The following is a 16,335-nucleotide window of genomic DNA, read 5'->3' as shown; positions in this document are numbered from 1 at the left end:
AGGGTGCTGGTGACACCGAGAAAGCTCCCCAGGAATAAATGTCCTAGTCTGGGGTGCCACCCTCGCTCTCCTCCAGCAATCTCCTAAATTCCAACAACGAGCGAGCATGGGGAGAAGGCTTAGGGGTACAGGGGCCATGGGGAAAGCTCGACTCCAGAGACCACGCGCTGGGACCGGGTGAGAGAGCCACAGTGGGGAGGCAAGGACCAGGTTAGACGCGTCAGCACCGCGGCGGCAGTAGTGGCGACAGGAGACCGAGGGGCGGAGGCTAGGGCGGAGGGAGCGGGAGGGCGGGCCGGAGGGTGGCGGGAGGTGTGGCCGGCGGCGGTGGCGGGCGAGCGGCTGCAGCTGCCGCCGGCGTCTCAGGGGCTGCAGGCTGCAGGCGGACACAGCTCCAAGCTATTCCGAAGCCCAGCAGCGCCAGGCCTCTCGGCCCCGGGCCCCCAGCGGGCGTCGCCGCTCCTCGTCGCCTAGCCCAGTGCTACCGTGCAGGATTGCCGGCGCCCCGCAAGTTGCGAGCGCATTCTGCGCCCGGGGAAACTTTCCCCGGTGGCCGGGCCTCTGCCAGGTAGGACTGGACCACTGTACCCCTCTGTGCGTACTGGCGCAGGGACCCCGCGCGTTCCAGGGGAGATCTCGGACCAGTGTGGGTTTCAGGACGCTCGGGGAAGCGGCCACTAAGTTCTGCTGAGACTACCCTGGAGGCGGGGACTGCGCCTCCTCGTGTGACCCCGAACATGCCCCGGGTCGCGGACTTCGCCCAGGTCAGGTGCAGCCATTCTGCGCCCGTAGATCCCTGGGGCTCAGGCGACAAAAGGGTGGCAGGTGGGACTCTCAGGTCCGGCGTGTCGGCCGGTGATGTGCCGGGAGGGAAGGGGTGCTTCCAGGTGACCCGGAGCGCGGACAGGTCTCCATGGGAGACCTGGAACAGGGCTTGGGCGCGGCGGATCGCCAGCCGTGCTGGGGCACCAAGCGCACGTCGCCTTCTTGGGACCCTGGTGGCCGGCCAGGAGAGCGCGCCTGAATTTGCTTCCGCACCGGGGCTATCATTCCCTGAGAGGGAAGGTGTGTAGCTCTGTGGATGCGGAGACCTAGGAGGCTGCCGGGCGGGTCCAGCGGCCAGATGTGGGGTGTGGTGGCCGCGGGTTCCCAGCGTGGCTGGCCGTGGTGGGCGCGCGCGGGATCAGCGTCCTGCTTACGCTGGGATAGTTGCCTCGCCAGGGGGCGCACTTCCTTGGCCCGATCGGCTTCCCAGACCAGCCCAGGATCTTTACAGACCGCAGCTCCGCAGATGCATGCACCACTGCAACGCGCGCGGGGTCTGTCTGGAGGAGCGCCCCACCTTGCCCCAGAGAATCGGGTGGAGGGTGGGGTGCCTCTGAGACGACCAGATGGATCAGTGTGATGAGATGATTTTTCATGTTCTGCTGGCAAGGATGAGTGAACAATTTACACCCAGAAAAACAAAAACAAAAGAAACTTTACATGGACAGCGAGCCGGCATGGAGACAATGGGATAGAACATTGGTTGGGATTTACTTGAAGTTACTGAAAGCCAACCCTTTTTGTAAAAGTGGCTCCTTTTGTCCTGGTCCTGGCAGATCTCTGGGCGTGGTGGGCAGGACTCATCCTCTTTCTGGGCACAGGTACATTGGGTGGGTGGTGAGGTTCCTTAGGAATTTCTATAGTTCCATCAGAAGGGTCACAGTCCCCAGCCATTACGGAGAGCACCTCATCTCCTGGGTTCCACACACATCTGTCTGATCACCTCCCAAGTACTGGTGAAAACTTGCCTTCCTTCCCATACTCTTAGACTCCTGTATCGTCCCTGTGGGAAGGGACATGCTGACTTCCGGAGTCTGCAGAAAGTGTCGTCTTGGTTGTGTGAAGGGCTGTTCATATCGAGGGGACTCTGGGGGACTGATGCCTCATCTTTCTCTCTAAACTCGTCTGTCTCTCTTCTCTCCACCCCGAGAGAGTACCAATGAGCTCACCAGAGAAGGTGGCTTCAGAGTGACTGGAAGTTTTCACGTGTCCTTGCTAAGAATTCGTGCTCACCATCCCAGCTGCCCCACAAACCCCTGCAAGGTGATGGAAATGAGGTGATCCCTCAGTCCTCAAGAGACAGATGGGGTCCTGCCTTCAGCATGGGTAAAAGCCGTGTGTGTTTATTAGATGTAGCCAGTGCTTCGGTGCAGGACAAAGTTTCTGTCAGTGAGATCAGCCTTCAGCCTGGGTTCTGTGTGGAAGGGCAGAGCTGACAGACTTCAGCCTGGCTTCTGTGGAATCACAGGGCTGAGGCAAAGAGGCAAAGGAAAGGGTGGGGAAGCCCTTGTCTCTGGATCTGTCTTTAAGGCATTCCAGGAGCCAGAAAACAAAAGAAGTGTTTGGTTTGTTTTATTTTAGTGACTGTGTGTGCATGTGTGTGTGTGTGTGTGTGTGTGTGTGTGTGTGTGTGTGTGTGTGTGTGTGCTGGAAGCCTGGTAGGACACTCTCACCCTTGGAACCCGGGTATTAGCCTGTCCCCCACTCTAAGGCCTGAGGATTTGGGGTGCTGTCTTCCCTCTCTACTCCCTACTCACCCCAACCCCCACACTGAAGAGAACACAGGTTCTCCACCCTCTAGGGCTGCTCATGTCTCTGCTCCTGGTAAATTCCCAGTCTCCGACTTAGCAGTAATCCAAGCCTGGGCCCATTTCTTTGTCTTTTCTAACCCCAAATCCAAAATGCCAATCAATCACGAGTGCTCCAGGGAGCGTTGTAGAAGTGGACCTCTGGGCGTGCATGTAGGACATCTTGGTATGAATCCAGAAAGAACCCCAACCTTTTAATAACTTCCACACCAGCTTGGAAATAGCTCCCTACTTAACTAAATGACATTTCAGTGCTCTGGGCTCAGGGCTGTTTGGGTTTGGAGTCAAGGGATTGGGGGGTGTTGTGGGAGGGGCTGGTAGAGGAAAAAGAGCAGATTTGAAATCCAGCCAGCTAGTTTATCAGTGAAGCCTTGGATGAGACCCTTCCCCTGTGACCCTGCTTCCCTGTCTGTAAATAGCTCTGGAGATGGAGGGGCCTTGTGACTTATATCCAGGGAAGCCTTTTGGTGATCTGGACAGCCATGCTGGACACTGCCTCTAGTCCAGCAGGGGGTTCTTCTCCAGGCTCTTTGGCCTCCTCTTGCTGGCCTCTGGTACTATAACCCAGTGGGCTCACACCCAGGGGTAGTCATTCAGCTTGTGTGGACCAATACCACACACTGGTGTTTGGGGGAAGTTTGGGAGCAGAGAGAGGGTAATGTTGTGACCGTCCCTGCTAGGAATGTCACACCAGCCAGTGCAGGTGTCTGTCTCTGGTTGCCTATCAGTCCCCATTCCCTGGGAAAAGCCAGAGCCTGAGGCTGGACTGCACACTTTAGCACACCCCCCCCTTTCCAGAGAGCTGCTCTTCTGGCCCATTTCATTAGCCACTGAGAAGGGAGGTCAGGAACTATTGTTTGAGCTCAGCTGGGACCCCACAGAGAGATTATCCTTTCTCTAGCCTAGACTCTGGGCCGGACATAAACAGAAACAGGCTCCTGAGTGGAAGATTTGTGTGTACACCCAGAAATTAGTTGCAATAGAGTAGACAAATCAGAGAACCAGGAATTAGGAGGCTTGATCTACATCATAGATGAGGCTGTGTGGCCTCAGCTAAGTCACTGCCCTTTCTGAACTTCAGGCTCTTTATTTGCTTAGAAAAACCACTGCATGGCGATTAGAGTACTCGGGTTTAAATGCTGTCTACCCTGCTTGTTAATTATGTGACTTTAGGTAGTCACTCAACTTCTGGTGTCTTCCATTTTCTATAAAATGGAATTAGCAATATCTCCCATCAGACTGTAGTGGACCATCAGTGAGATAATCTGGGCAAAATACTTGGCACTGTAGCCAGCACACTGCAAACACTGGCACCTTCCCATTGTAGTTTAGGGATGGGAGACAATGTGACTAGGCTGGTTGTCCACTTGTTTTCTTCCTTTCTTACCTCACTAGGGCAGTGTATTTCCCGGTGGTTATTCCTATGGTAGCCCTGTCCCTGTTGCAGGACAGCCAAGGTGACGTCTAGTCCCTCAGCCGTTATCTGCCAATCTTCCCCCGTCCACTTTGCTTCCCATTGTAACTGGGTACCAAGACCACCTGTGCTGATGAGAAGCTGGCCTGATGGACAGCTTCCAAAATCACCCCAGCCACGGCTCTTCTTCTAAAACACTTTGGACTTTCAGATAAATGCTCTTGGGTTCTGCGGGTTGCATTTTGCCCAGCTGACCCTGATTCCTCTTTGGATGTGGGTTGGGCCAGGTCTGAGGTCTGCAGAGTGGGGGCTACGTTCACTGTCTTGTCTGGGGAAGCTTCCTCAGGCTGCTTGGGAGGGGACGGTCCAGCCTGCACCTACGCCTCTTCCCCACGAAGACTGTTGCTCTAGGTGATCTTAACAGTGATATCTGCATGGTATAGACACTGTGAGACTGCTCCTATGAGTCAGGGCTAGATCACACAGCATCATCTCTTTTCACTGGGGGCTTTAGCTATTGTTCCCATTTTATAGGTGGGAGAATAAGGCTCTGAAAAAAAAAAATGGAGTCAGCAGCAGGGCTGGGATTTGAGATTAGCTCCACTTGGCTCTTCATCCTATGGGCTCAGCCACTGTGTGATACTTCTTCCTGTGACCCCCAGAGCTCTAGTAAGGATCTTTAAATTTGGACACCCCCCCCCACGTATGCTTTTGACCATTCTTGCTCAGGGCACCTTCTGAGAATCCCTCCTTTCATCTTGCATATATCACTTAGGCACCTTGGGGACAGGTGTGTTAAAAGGTTTGGGGACATGGTTGCTCACAGGAGGGGAACAATCTTAGGCAACAACAAAGGGCTGTAACAGGAAGAGGGGTATTGCTGGCCTGGCCTTCATCTCTGCTTTTTGTGGTGCTTGAGATGGTGACCGTGGCCTGTATATGGCTGCTCTTCTGAACCATGTAGGTGGCATTGAAGTCACTACAGAAGGAGAAGAGGATGGTGGTAATGCCAGCAGGCACTCCATGCTTCAGCAGGAGATGGTACATACCACTCAGCTCTGGTACATTGGCCAGATCTGTCCCCTGGTCCTAACCAGCCACAAGGGCAGCTGAAACCATCTTGACAATGGCATTAGCAGCAGAGTGCTGAAGTGAACATTCAAGGCTCCTTGGGACGACTGGGTCACCAGCCCTTCAAACATTAGGCTTACCATTAGCTGACTGTGACTGGACAGTCTGCACATGGGGACATTATTTCCAGGTGATCGTATTGAGCCTGTGGGACACTGCAGGGTGTGGAGCCAAAGGGGCTGACAAGTGGTACGTTCATCTCTTGACTTTGCACCCAGTACTCTACGGCCTCCTTTGGCTTGCTGAAACGTATTGCTTTGAGAACTTTCCAGAACCTTTTCCAAGTTCTTCCAGTAGCCACTTCTGTCCCTAGCGCTTCCCATCCCCTCAGGGTGACTCTTGTGTTCATCTCTGTGAGAGTGGGGAGTTAGGGAGGCAAGAGTGCTGGACTCATCTGGAAGTCCAGGGAGAAGGGCAGGGGTGTGAAGGGAGAGAATCTCGTTTGAGATGCAGAGTGTGCATCCGAGTGTGAGTAAGAGAGAAGGGGGCAGCTCCAGAAGAACAGCTAGATACCACCCAACACAGGCACAGATGCCCAACGCAGGAGCAGACTCTGGCTAATGGTGAAAGGCCCCAGATCCTGCCCACCCCCCACCGCTGTGACCTCAGGACTGGGCTCTCTTGATGAACTAACAGAGCTTCGATTTGGAGTGGGGAGACAGATTTGGAGTTAACTACCACTTTCATGGGGCCTGGGCCCAGAGATACTGCGAGGTATGGCTCCCTGCCACCCACCCCGCCCCCACACGGCCATCTCTACTGTTGGGACAGATTGCTTTCAGGCTGGCCAAGAGTGCGCAGCCTCCTGGGGAGCAGGCTGGGCCACCTGCTTCCTGACATTCAGGGACCCTGCCAGTGGAGCAGGCTCTGCATGCGGCTGTGGCTCCAAGCAGGTTTAACAGGCACCCATAGGAATTATGGGAACGGGGCTGAGTCGTTGGCTCGGCTCAGACAGAATGCCCCTGTGGACCCCTCATGAAATGACGGAGGGCTTGATGCAAAGAGCAGAAAAGAGGCCGTCTCTTAGAGGTTCTAACCCAGTGAGGCTAGAGGGCTCAAACATCCAGCTCCCTCCCAGGTACAAGAATCAGAGGAGGCAACTTGTCATAGGGGTTAGCGACAGGCGTGTCTGAACACAACCACATGGCTGTGTTCAAGTCCCTAGTCAGCCTGGCAGCCAGGACTGATATTTGTCCTTTACCAAATCCCTTAACATGGAGTAGCTTCATACACACTGTTCTGCACTTGGCATTCGTTCACTCACCCTGTATCGGCCTGCTCTGCTTCAGTGGGCCAATTCCAACAGCAGATCCCTGGTGAAGGATTCGAGGTCCAATACTTTACGGATGAACAGAAGTGAGTTCCCCTCGAGGGGCCGCTGGGGCCCAGTCCTTTGGGGATTCTGTAAGCAACTGTATAAAACACACTTCAATCATCCCACCTGGCAGGGGAAGCTCACTTGTTAGTCACCAATTTCAGTGCCACACAAAAGGATGCTCCCAGAGACTCCAGCTTCTGGATACTTCCAGCCTGCCTCCTGGTGAGGAGTCAAGGGAAGGACTACCAGAGAGAGCAGCACCTTCCAGCAAAACCCCAGGAACCCTTCCTGCACCACAGGCACAGGCGGGGTGGGGGTGGGGAGTGGATTGGAAGCACAGCTCACTTGCCTGAGGTAGAGGCAGGGGTCTGTGATGGATTTGGTCAGCTGCACACACGGCCACAGTCATTCTTTCCCTGACAAGGGACTGAAGCGCCACATACGCCTCAGCAAATAGCCAGCCCATGGGACTTCTGCCTCTCATGGCTTCCTGGTTTTCTCTAGCCTCTCCATGCTATATGCCCAACCCACCTTGGTCCCCACAAACATCATCTTGGCTTTTCCATCTCATGGGTCCGACAGCCTGGACTTGGTGTAGTCAGGAAGAGTCTCCGGGCCCCTCCCGAGGTCTTTGTGAACTGGCTGGCAACAGGTGAAGGTGGAGGGCCGTTTCCACTCCTCCGGACTGAGGTATTGCTCTTCAAAGGGCTTTTTGCTGTTGTTTGATGCTTCTTTCCAAAGGTTTCTTGCTGAGAAAGCCGGCTGCAGAGCCAAGGGGAGCAGTGACCTCTGAGGCTCTGCCAGCACACCCTGTGAGAAAGCAGGGCCCGGCCGGGTGAAGGTTGCTTGGTGTTGCCGATGGGCCAGAGCTGTAGCATAGGCTGAGCTTCCTGGGCATTTGGGAGCCTTCTCACTTTTTCTGTCTAAAGACTTGTAACATGAAGGGGGCCAAGCTCTGAGCCTGGGGTCCCTAGCAGGCCTGGAAATATAATATCATTACAAAGCGAATGAAGAGTTAGACTGTATGTAGCTCACACTTAGCCTGGAAATGGCTACCCTCCACCTATTGTTATAGAGAGCACTGGACTGGAAGTCCAGAGCCTCCAAGCCTTGGGTCTGGTTCTGTTTGGCTCTGACAAACTCTTGTATATACTGTGTGTGTGTGTGTGTGTGTGTACGTATCTATGTCTAGGTATATGTGTGTGCACATGTACAATGAGGCCAGACATCAATCAATGTTGGGTGTCTTCCTTTATTGGTCTCCATCTTATTTTTCAAGACAGGGTCTAAAAAGAGTCTGGACCTGGACCTGGTGCTCATAGATTTGACTAGACTATCCAGCCAATGAGCCCCAGTGGGTCCTACCACCTCTACCCCAGGGGTAAAGACCTTCAGCCTTTCTGTGGGTACCGGAGATCTGAACTCAGGGCTTCAGCCTTGCATAGCAGGCGCATTACTGCCTGAACCATCTCCAGCCCCGCTGTGAGCTTCTAATGTCTCATCCTCATAAGAGAAATGAATCCTGGTGAGTCTCAGTGTCTCGTCCAACAACAGAGTCACTGGGTTCACCTCAGAGTCTGAAGAGGGGAAGAAAAGCCAGAAGCTGTGCATCTCTTGGGTGTTGTCTAAATAAATTAAGAGGGCAAGCCTTTTTTTAATATCTGGGATTACACACCACACACACACACACACACACACACACACACACACACACACACACGCACACACCCTCCCTTTCATTTGATAATCTTTTCTTTTTAAAATAATTTGAAGAATACAAGCAACTGATGAATGCCACACAATAAACGCAAATAAACATATTCTTTTAAGAAAGTAGTTGCCATGTCATAGAATTTATATAATGGGCAATTTTTTGTCTCAAGTAGCCCAACTACATGTAAACGTCTATTCAAACTTGTTTGAGGTAGGGGTGTGTGTGTGTGTGTGTGTGTGTGTGTGTGTGTGTGTGTGTATAGGCCTTGGTGGAAGGTTCTCTCTGGAAAATAGTAATCGTGGTAACAATATCGTCAAACCAAGTTGCATGTGTGTTCACACACATCTTTGGGTGAGCAACATATGGACTCCTATGAAACACTTTAGGAGGAAGTGTTCTGAAAGCTGCTGGAATGTTCCCCTGTGTTCAAACGGGGCTGTGAGAAGCTGAGGCAGATTCCAGCTTTGCAGTCCCACAGGTTGGGATCAAACTCGAATCCTGGTTAGCTGTGTGACTGTGGGTGAGCTGTGGGGGCGGGGAAGCAGTAAGAGGAGATCCAATGCACCGGGACCCTTCCCCACTCACCAGCACAGAAACAGCACTCTTGCCAAGGACCCACTGGGCCCACACACTATGTCCTGTGGTGCCTAGCAGTCTTGTTACAATGGGGTTTTACACCTGCTTTGCAGAGTGGAGACCTAAGGTGCAGGAGTTATGGTGTTTGCTCGATGGCCCCGAAAGGGGAGTGAGATATGAGGTCTGTCTGAAAGCCTACAAATTCAGGCTTGCTCCACAGTAAGGTGTTACAGTTGGGTCTGAAGTGCCTTCCTCAGGCTATTGTGAATGCTTGTTACCTGCTAGTGGCACGGTTTTTTGGACACCGACGGGCCTGAAAGTCTTTGAAAGCACAAGTCGAAGTAAACTTACCTTCCTAAAGTTTGTTTCTGTTGTGTTTTTTGTACACTGTGACACAAAGGACCTAATGTGAAAGGGAACAGTTGCCTGGACCTGGTGATGCATGGCGTCTGCTTCATGCGGGTGCTCCCTTCAGCCACTGTGTGTGCTGAGGACTTGAGTCTGAGGGTGGGGATACCACCGAGCAGCCACGCATGCACAGTGTCCTTCCTGCCCTCTCATACACTCCAGCCTGCTCTAGGTCCTTGTCTCCATCAGCCTACTCTAGATCTTTGTCTCCAGCTAGGTGGAGACCCTACCTAAGTTTCTCCCCAGGCGAAGTCCCCAGACCTCATCCTCAGAGCCACCCGAGAACACAGAGGGCTTCTGTACTGTGTGGGTAACAGGGACTGGGCATTGCTAATATGGCATCCCTCCAGCACTGACCTCCACCCCTTCCCATTTCACAAACCCTCACATTGCTGTGGCCCTTTCTCAGGTGTCCAGGCTTTCCTGCTCAGCTCCCCACCTTTCTCCTGCAGAGAGTTGCTTCTCCTTGCCCTTTCCTGCCTGCTCTGCCTGGTCCCCTGAGTCTACGTTACCCTTGACTACCTGGAGGGGGGTCTTACAAGGCAGTCTCTCTCAGTGACTGGCCATCTGCTTCATGCACATCTGGAGTCTTGCCTCCTGTTGGTTACCAGGCTGTCGTTAACAGCAGCCTGCCTTCTCTAAAAACCAGGAACTGGTGATGCACGTCTAGGTACTATGTGTGTGGGTGTCATCCCTGAGCCTGTGCCTTGGGGCAATATCAAGAGTTAGGCCCCAGTTTGTGTTAGGCCCTGCAATGAACACCACGGCCCCTTGCAAGCTAGGGGAAGAAAGGGTTTATTTGGTTTATACTTCCACATGACAATCCATCTTCAAGGGAAGTCAGGGCAGGAACTCAAGGCGGGAACTGAAGCAGAGACCAGGAAGGAAGGCTGCTTACTGACCAGGCTCATATTTGGCTTCCTTTCTTATCCCTCTCAGGACCACCTGCCCAGGGGTGGCACTGCCCATCTCTTACATAGGTCATTAATCGAGGAAGTGCCCATTCCCACAGGCCAGATGAGGGAGGTTTCTGCGTTGAGGACCCTCTTCCCTCGTTTGTGTTAAGTTGACAAAACACTAACCAGCAAAGGTTGTATCATAAATGGGGGGGGGGGCCTGAAGGTGGAGGAGGGTGATGGTGGGAACAGTAGGGGTAGGTCACACCCCCCTCCCTGCTAGTTCCTGGTAGTTGAAAGAGCCTTGTGGTACAGTGGTTACACTTAGCCGGGCTGTCTCGGGGTGGTGTGAGCCCGAACAAAGCCCTGCTGCTTGCTTTAGTGGTAGTGGCGGAGCAGGTGATGTGACTGGGAGGACAGAGTGGCTGAGTGTGGGACACTGGTGAGCACCGAAGGATAGACAGCCGCCTCCAGTCCTCTGACACGGAGCTGCCCTGTCCTCCCAGCCCAGGGGCAACAAGAAAACCCTACAAGCTGGCAGCTTGTGGGTCCTGCCTCCCTTGCTGACAGTCATGCAGGCCAGCACGTCCCTCTGCCCCACAACTCAGTAGGAGAGCACCCACCAGCTCCGAAGAGAAGCTGCCCCACTGCAACGCCAGCCCAAGGCCCAGGATCAGCTTCCGAAAGGCAGACTTGCAGATGCTAGCAAGGTTTTAGGTTGTGTTTAGTTTGTTTTCCTTGTTTGATCTCTGCCACGCATGGGGGAGGGGAGGATGTGAGAAGGAGGGCCTGGCCTGGCTGAGGGAAGAAAATGAGATAGCTTGGGTTTCGTTTGCAGCCAGACGCACTGGGCGCTTGTCTGCAAAGCTTAATAAAGACAGGAAGCCTGAGACAACAGAGGTCTCCTGGGCTGCACAGGAACACCTCTGCACAGCCTCTTCCACTGGGCTGCCTTTTCCTCAGGGTTGTTGTATTAGCACCTCGCAAAAGGGCAATTTTCAGCGATGCTGGATTCCCAATCTCAGCCGCATTAGTGCAAATCTCTTTCTTAAAGCCCAGGATCAGCACGAGAAGGAGGCGGGCCTGCTCTGGGCCTGGCCCTGTCTGCCTGGAGAGCCCAGTCACCAGCCAGTCTGGGCTGACACTTGCTATTTACTGCTTAGCAGGGAAGAAGTGAGCTGCGTGATTAGGCAGAGTGAAATGAGGCTACCAGCCCTAGCTGTGACTTTACCAGGGGTTCCTAATGGACCAGGAGAAACTCCATGGAGTGAGGGGACACAGTCCTAGATTAGAAGTTGGGGTGTGATATCAATCAAGTTCTAGTTTTACCACAGACTCTCTGGGTGACCTTAGAGCCAGGCACTAGGCCTCTCTGGACCTGTTCGTCATCTCTAAAAACCTGGGGGTGGGAGAATGAACCAAAACCAACCACCAACCACCACCACCACCACCACCACCAACAACAACAACAGCAACAAGCAAACAAAATACCAACAACAAAACAATACCACAGCAGAGAAAAAGAACCGGGTTAGGTTAGGTCCAATTCGTTCTCTGTGTCTCTGCTAATCCCTCTGGGTTCAGAAAGGCTGATGTACTGGGAGAAAAGTCAGGCTTTGGGGACCAGTGTTGACCAGCAGGAGCAACATGCTGTGACAGTACCTGGCGGACATGCATATATATATTTTATCTCAAATGTCAGTGCTGATCAATTAGTAGGGTCTGCCTTGAGCCCTGTGACGGGTGCATGGGGCTGTTTTATCCAGGCACAGCTGGAAGGAGTGCCAAGATCAATTATTGATGTCTGGCAATATTAGAAGAAAACAAATTGACAGAACCATGGAGGTTCTGGGTACAGCCAAGGGCCTGAGGAATCTGTCACTAGTCATGTGACCATGTGACCTAAGGTCTGAATTAGGCTAGATGCCACAAATAGTCATCCATGGACGTCTTCCTTGCCCAGAGGTCTGGGCGGTGCTCCAGATTCGGACTGGTGCCTTGCTGGACGTTAGAATGTTGAAGAGTCTGCTTGGGTGATCTGAACGCAGTTCACTGCGGAAGAGCCGCCAGCAGCCTGTTCAGGCTTCAGTTCACTCATCAGTATGTAGTGCTGCATTAGACGGTGCTGCATGGTGCTGTTTGAATCTGTGCGGCACCAGTGAACTCACAAAGAGGATGATCAGTCAGTCCAGTGGAAAAAGTAAATGGAGCATGCTGGCAAAGGATGAGGACCTGTGGCCTGCAGTCAGGATGCCTGGAAGTTTAGAATAGGAAATGACTCCACATTTATGTGGTAGGTTTGGTGCTTTGTATGGGAATAGCCCCAATAGGCTCCTGTGTTTGAATAACTGGTCCCCAGTTGATGGAACTGTTTGAGAAGGGTTAGGAGGTATGGCCTTGTTGGAGGTATGTCACTGGGGGCAGGCTTGAGGTTTCAAAAGACTTGGGCCACTCCCAGCCTGCTCTGCTTCCTGTTTGTGGATCAAATGGGAGCTCTCAGCTGCTGCTCCAGCACCATGCCTGCCCCACTTGCTGCCATGCTCCCCACCATGGTGGTCATGGACTCCTGTCCCCCGAGACCCCAAAACTCTTCCTTCTATAAGTTGCTTTAGTCATGGTGTTTTATCCAGACTAGAAAAGTAACTAAGGTAAGGGCTATGAACTAAAACTCAGTTATATATGCCCCGTGAGCACATGCATGTGCCCTTCGACAGACAGCTGTGAAAAGGGCTTGTTGTTCAGCTTCCTGAACTCAGGAACTCAGCCAGGAACCAAGCAGATGCATCTCCTCGGGTCAGGCTCATGAGCCTTGTCTTCTTTCTAAGAGAGGTCTCCTGTGTCTTTTCGGGCCCTTGATCACCTAGAGAGGCATCTTTCAGTGTTGACCCTTCCTTAGCAGCTGACATTTCTGAACCGATCTTTCTCCTTTCTTCCTTGCAGTTAAAGAGGAAGACTGTGTGGGTGTCTGCTGAGAAGTGGAGAAAATAGAGTCCTTTCTTGAGGTGCTTTTGAGATCAGCATTTACCCAAATAGTGTTGCCTGAGCCCACAGGTGTTTGGAAACCAAGAAAATATATTTACCAGGCTGACTACCTACCTAACTAAATATTGTGGTCCGTGCAATGTCACATATGAGCTGATTCTCATGATAGCTCCATTTTGGTGAGGCATCTCTTCCCACCCCTCCCCCGCCCCCGCTCGCCTTCTTTTGCAGTGTTTGGTTTACTACATCATAACTTTCTTCCCTCAAAACCTAATTTCCATCTGTATTTGGCCAGCAGTGACCCCCTCCATGAGGCACTTCTGTGAGAGTTAATATATTAGGAGAGTCTCCGGTGACTGTAAAACACCCTGGGAAGATGACGAGCCAGTGAAGAAAGGCTGATGTTAGAAAACATCTAGGGCTTGGATCCCTTTATTTTAAAGACAAGGAGATGTGTTTTAGAGAGGCGTGGTGACTTGGCCAAGGTCAGTGAGTCAGAGACACAGCCATGTCCCCTGGCATTTCTAGGCTGGAGCCCTCCCAACACGCTGAGACATTTGTTGGCAGAAGGCAGGCTCCCCTCGCTTTATGATGCAGTAGTCAACCAGTCCTTCATTGTGGTTGGGGGCGATGATACCATTGGAGCAGGTGGGGTGGGGGGAGTCACCTCTGTGTGTCCACTGTCCCCACGTGATGGGAAGGGCATAAATGGACACCAGAGCCTGCTTGCATATGGTGAGGAGACACATGTGAGTTCAATTCCAGGCTGGCGCAACTTGAGCTTGGCTCTCAGCATACTCTGTGTTCTGGGAGTGGGTGGGGACACCATCTTCTGCAAGCCTGACCCTGGCAGCCCGACAGATGTGTTTATTTCTTCCTTCTCCACTTGGGAGGCAGGCAGCAGGCATCTGTGAGGACACGGATAGGCAGGCTCTGGGATTCAGATGTGGGGTTCAGATGTGGCTCTCAGTGTCTGGACCTGGGATCTCAGGATACCTGCTGTGCTCACCCACAGTGTAAGGACTGAAGCTACTCTTCCTCATCAAAGGATACAGGCCTCAATGCTTTAGTCCATCCCTTGAGGCCTTAAGAAAGTGCCTGATGGGGAAACAAGCAGCTTGCCTTCGCTCCTAATTCAAGGACTCTCAGAAAGGAGCAGGCATGAATCTGCAGTTAGCAAATTGAATTTACCCATTTTTCTTTCTTTGATTATCTGAGTCACACACATACATGCGCCAACTACCTAGAGGTAACAGTTTACCTGTGTTTCTTTCCATATTTCCCCTGTGCAGTGTGTGTGTGTGTGTGTGTGTGTGTGTGTGTGTGTACTGTTAATTACAGTTTATGAGAGGCCATTGTTTTGGATTGAGCTCTACTAGGCCCTAGCAGGCCACCCAAAATGGAGGCAGGCAAGCTAGAATGTTCCAAATAACTAAATTAAAACCTGAGGGCTGGAGAATTGGCTCAGTGGGAGAAGGTAATTGCCATTAATCCCAATGATCCGGCATGATCTCAGAATCTACATGGTAGAAGGAGAGAATTGATTCTCCAAAGTTGAGTGTCACAAATGCCATGGCACACACGTGGCCGTAGACACACACACACACACACACACACACACACACACACAATTAATAAATGTAATAAAATATTGAAATCTTACTAATTTATTGGGAAGAGCTAATCTGAGGAATCAGGCAAGAGATGATAGCCACCTCATAAGCAGGCCACCACCGGCTAAAGTGGTGGGAAGTCCACCCTGCCTTAACTCATGTAGAGAAAGTGAGTTTCAAATGTCCCAGCTGCCTTTGATGCTAATTTTTGCTTTTCCATTTTTTTTTTAATTTCAAAAATTACTTGAAATTATGCATGTGCCTGTGTGGGGGTATGAGCCTGTGAGTGTAGTGCCCATGGAGGCCAGAAGAGGGCAGCAGAGCCTCTGGAGCTAGAGTTACAGGAGCTGTGAGCTACTTGATAATGGTGCTGGGATCCAAACTTGGGTCCTCTGCAAGAGTAGTACAGGCTCTTAACCCCCAAGCCACCTCTCTAGCCCCTGCTTCCCCAGTCTTTACTGCCCAGGAAGCCCCTGACAGTGCTCAGCTCAGGGAGTGCTCAACCAGACTCAGCCCATTCATGAACCACTCATTGATGAAGATACTAGGTACTAAGTACTAGGTACTCTGCTCACTGCTGTGATGAGACTACCTGACAGAAGCAGCTGAAGGGGAGAAAGGTTCATTTCCAGCTCGTGATCTAAGAGAGTTCATCAGGGCTGTGAAGTCACAGCGGCCGGAGCTTGGGGTGGATGGTCACATCACATCCACTCAGGAAGCAGAGAGAGACGGATGCTGTGACTCAGCTCTCAGTTTCTTTCCTATTCAGTTCTAGACCTTACCCTACAGGATAGTGCCAGCGCACAATCCTCTCTGTTTTGAACAGTCTCTGGACACACCCCACAGACATCCCCAGAGACGTGTCTTCTAGATGTTTCCTAATCCAGCAGTCAATGAACATGGGCCATCATGAGCCAATTTGATTTCTGCTACTCAGAGATCTCTGCAGAGATTTTGCTGACAATTAGTGTTCATGTGTTTATATGCATGTAGGTCCATATACAGACATGCCACACATATAATTGAGCATGTATTGTCAGTATAATTGAGAAAAAATTAAAACCAGACCCACCTATAAATCTAGTGTGAACGTGGTCCAAGGCCGATGTGACTCAATCGGAAGGAGCCAGCAGGATGTTGGAGGCAGTTCTGAGGGGAACCAGAGGCGGTGATGGTACAGGCATCGGGAGAGGATATGAAACTGTTTAGTGTCCTATGCAGGGCAATAAAACTATAACCTCGGGAGTGATCTTTTTACAAGGGGAAGAAAACAGTCTTCTAGTTCCTATGTAGCCCCACAAAGTTCATTACTCTAGAACCTGAGGAGAGTCCTGCACTCTCTGGGTGGGCTGATAGGTAGTGGGAGGCCAGTCTTCTCCCTGCCTCTCACCGTGATGCAAGCCTTTCTTAACAGCATCTGAGTGTCCTGGTCACACAAGAGTGATGTGTGTGTTGCCATCTTGGGTTTTGGTTTTTGGGGGTATTGAGGCGTGAAAGACAAGTGTGTTTTCATCAGCCTGGCTTGAGGAAGATCCAGGAAGCCTTCCAAAGATGTGAGCAGCTGATGAGCACAGGCTGGTGGAGGAGGTCTCCTCTCAGAGTGCCCCGTTCTCTTGCAGCCCCCCCAGCAGAGTTGGGGTGGTCACCCAC

General features: G+C 52.0%; 1 protein-coding gene across 1 annotated transcript in view; it reads left to right on the top strand.

The window, feature by feature from the left end:
* Positions 1-365: 365 nt before the first annotated feature.
* The window catches only part of Tspan18 (tetraspanin 18), a 141,744-nt gene continuing 125,774 nt past the window's right edge, over positions 366-16,335 (top strand). The window contains exon 1 of the mRNA XM_059260981.1: positions 366-568. The gene's annotated coding sequence lies outside the window, so the exon portion shown is untranslated. The remainder of the gene's footprint in view (positions 569-16,335) is intronic.

The sequence above is a fragment of the Peromyscus eremicus genome, chromosome 4, assembly GCF_949786415.1.
Source record: "Peromyscus eremicus chromosome 4, PerEre_H2_v1, whole genome shotgun sequence".
In the NCBI taxonomy this organism is placed as follows: domain Eukaryota; kingdom Metazoa; phylum Chordata; class Mammalia; order Rodentia; family Cricetidae; genus Peromyscus; species Peromyscus eremicus.
This window is presented reverse-complemented; position numbering and strand designations above follow the sequence as displayed.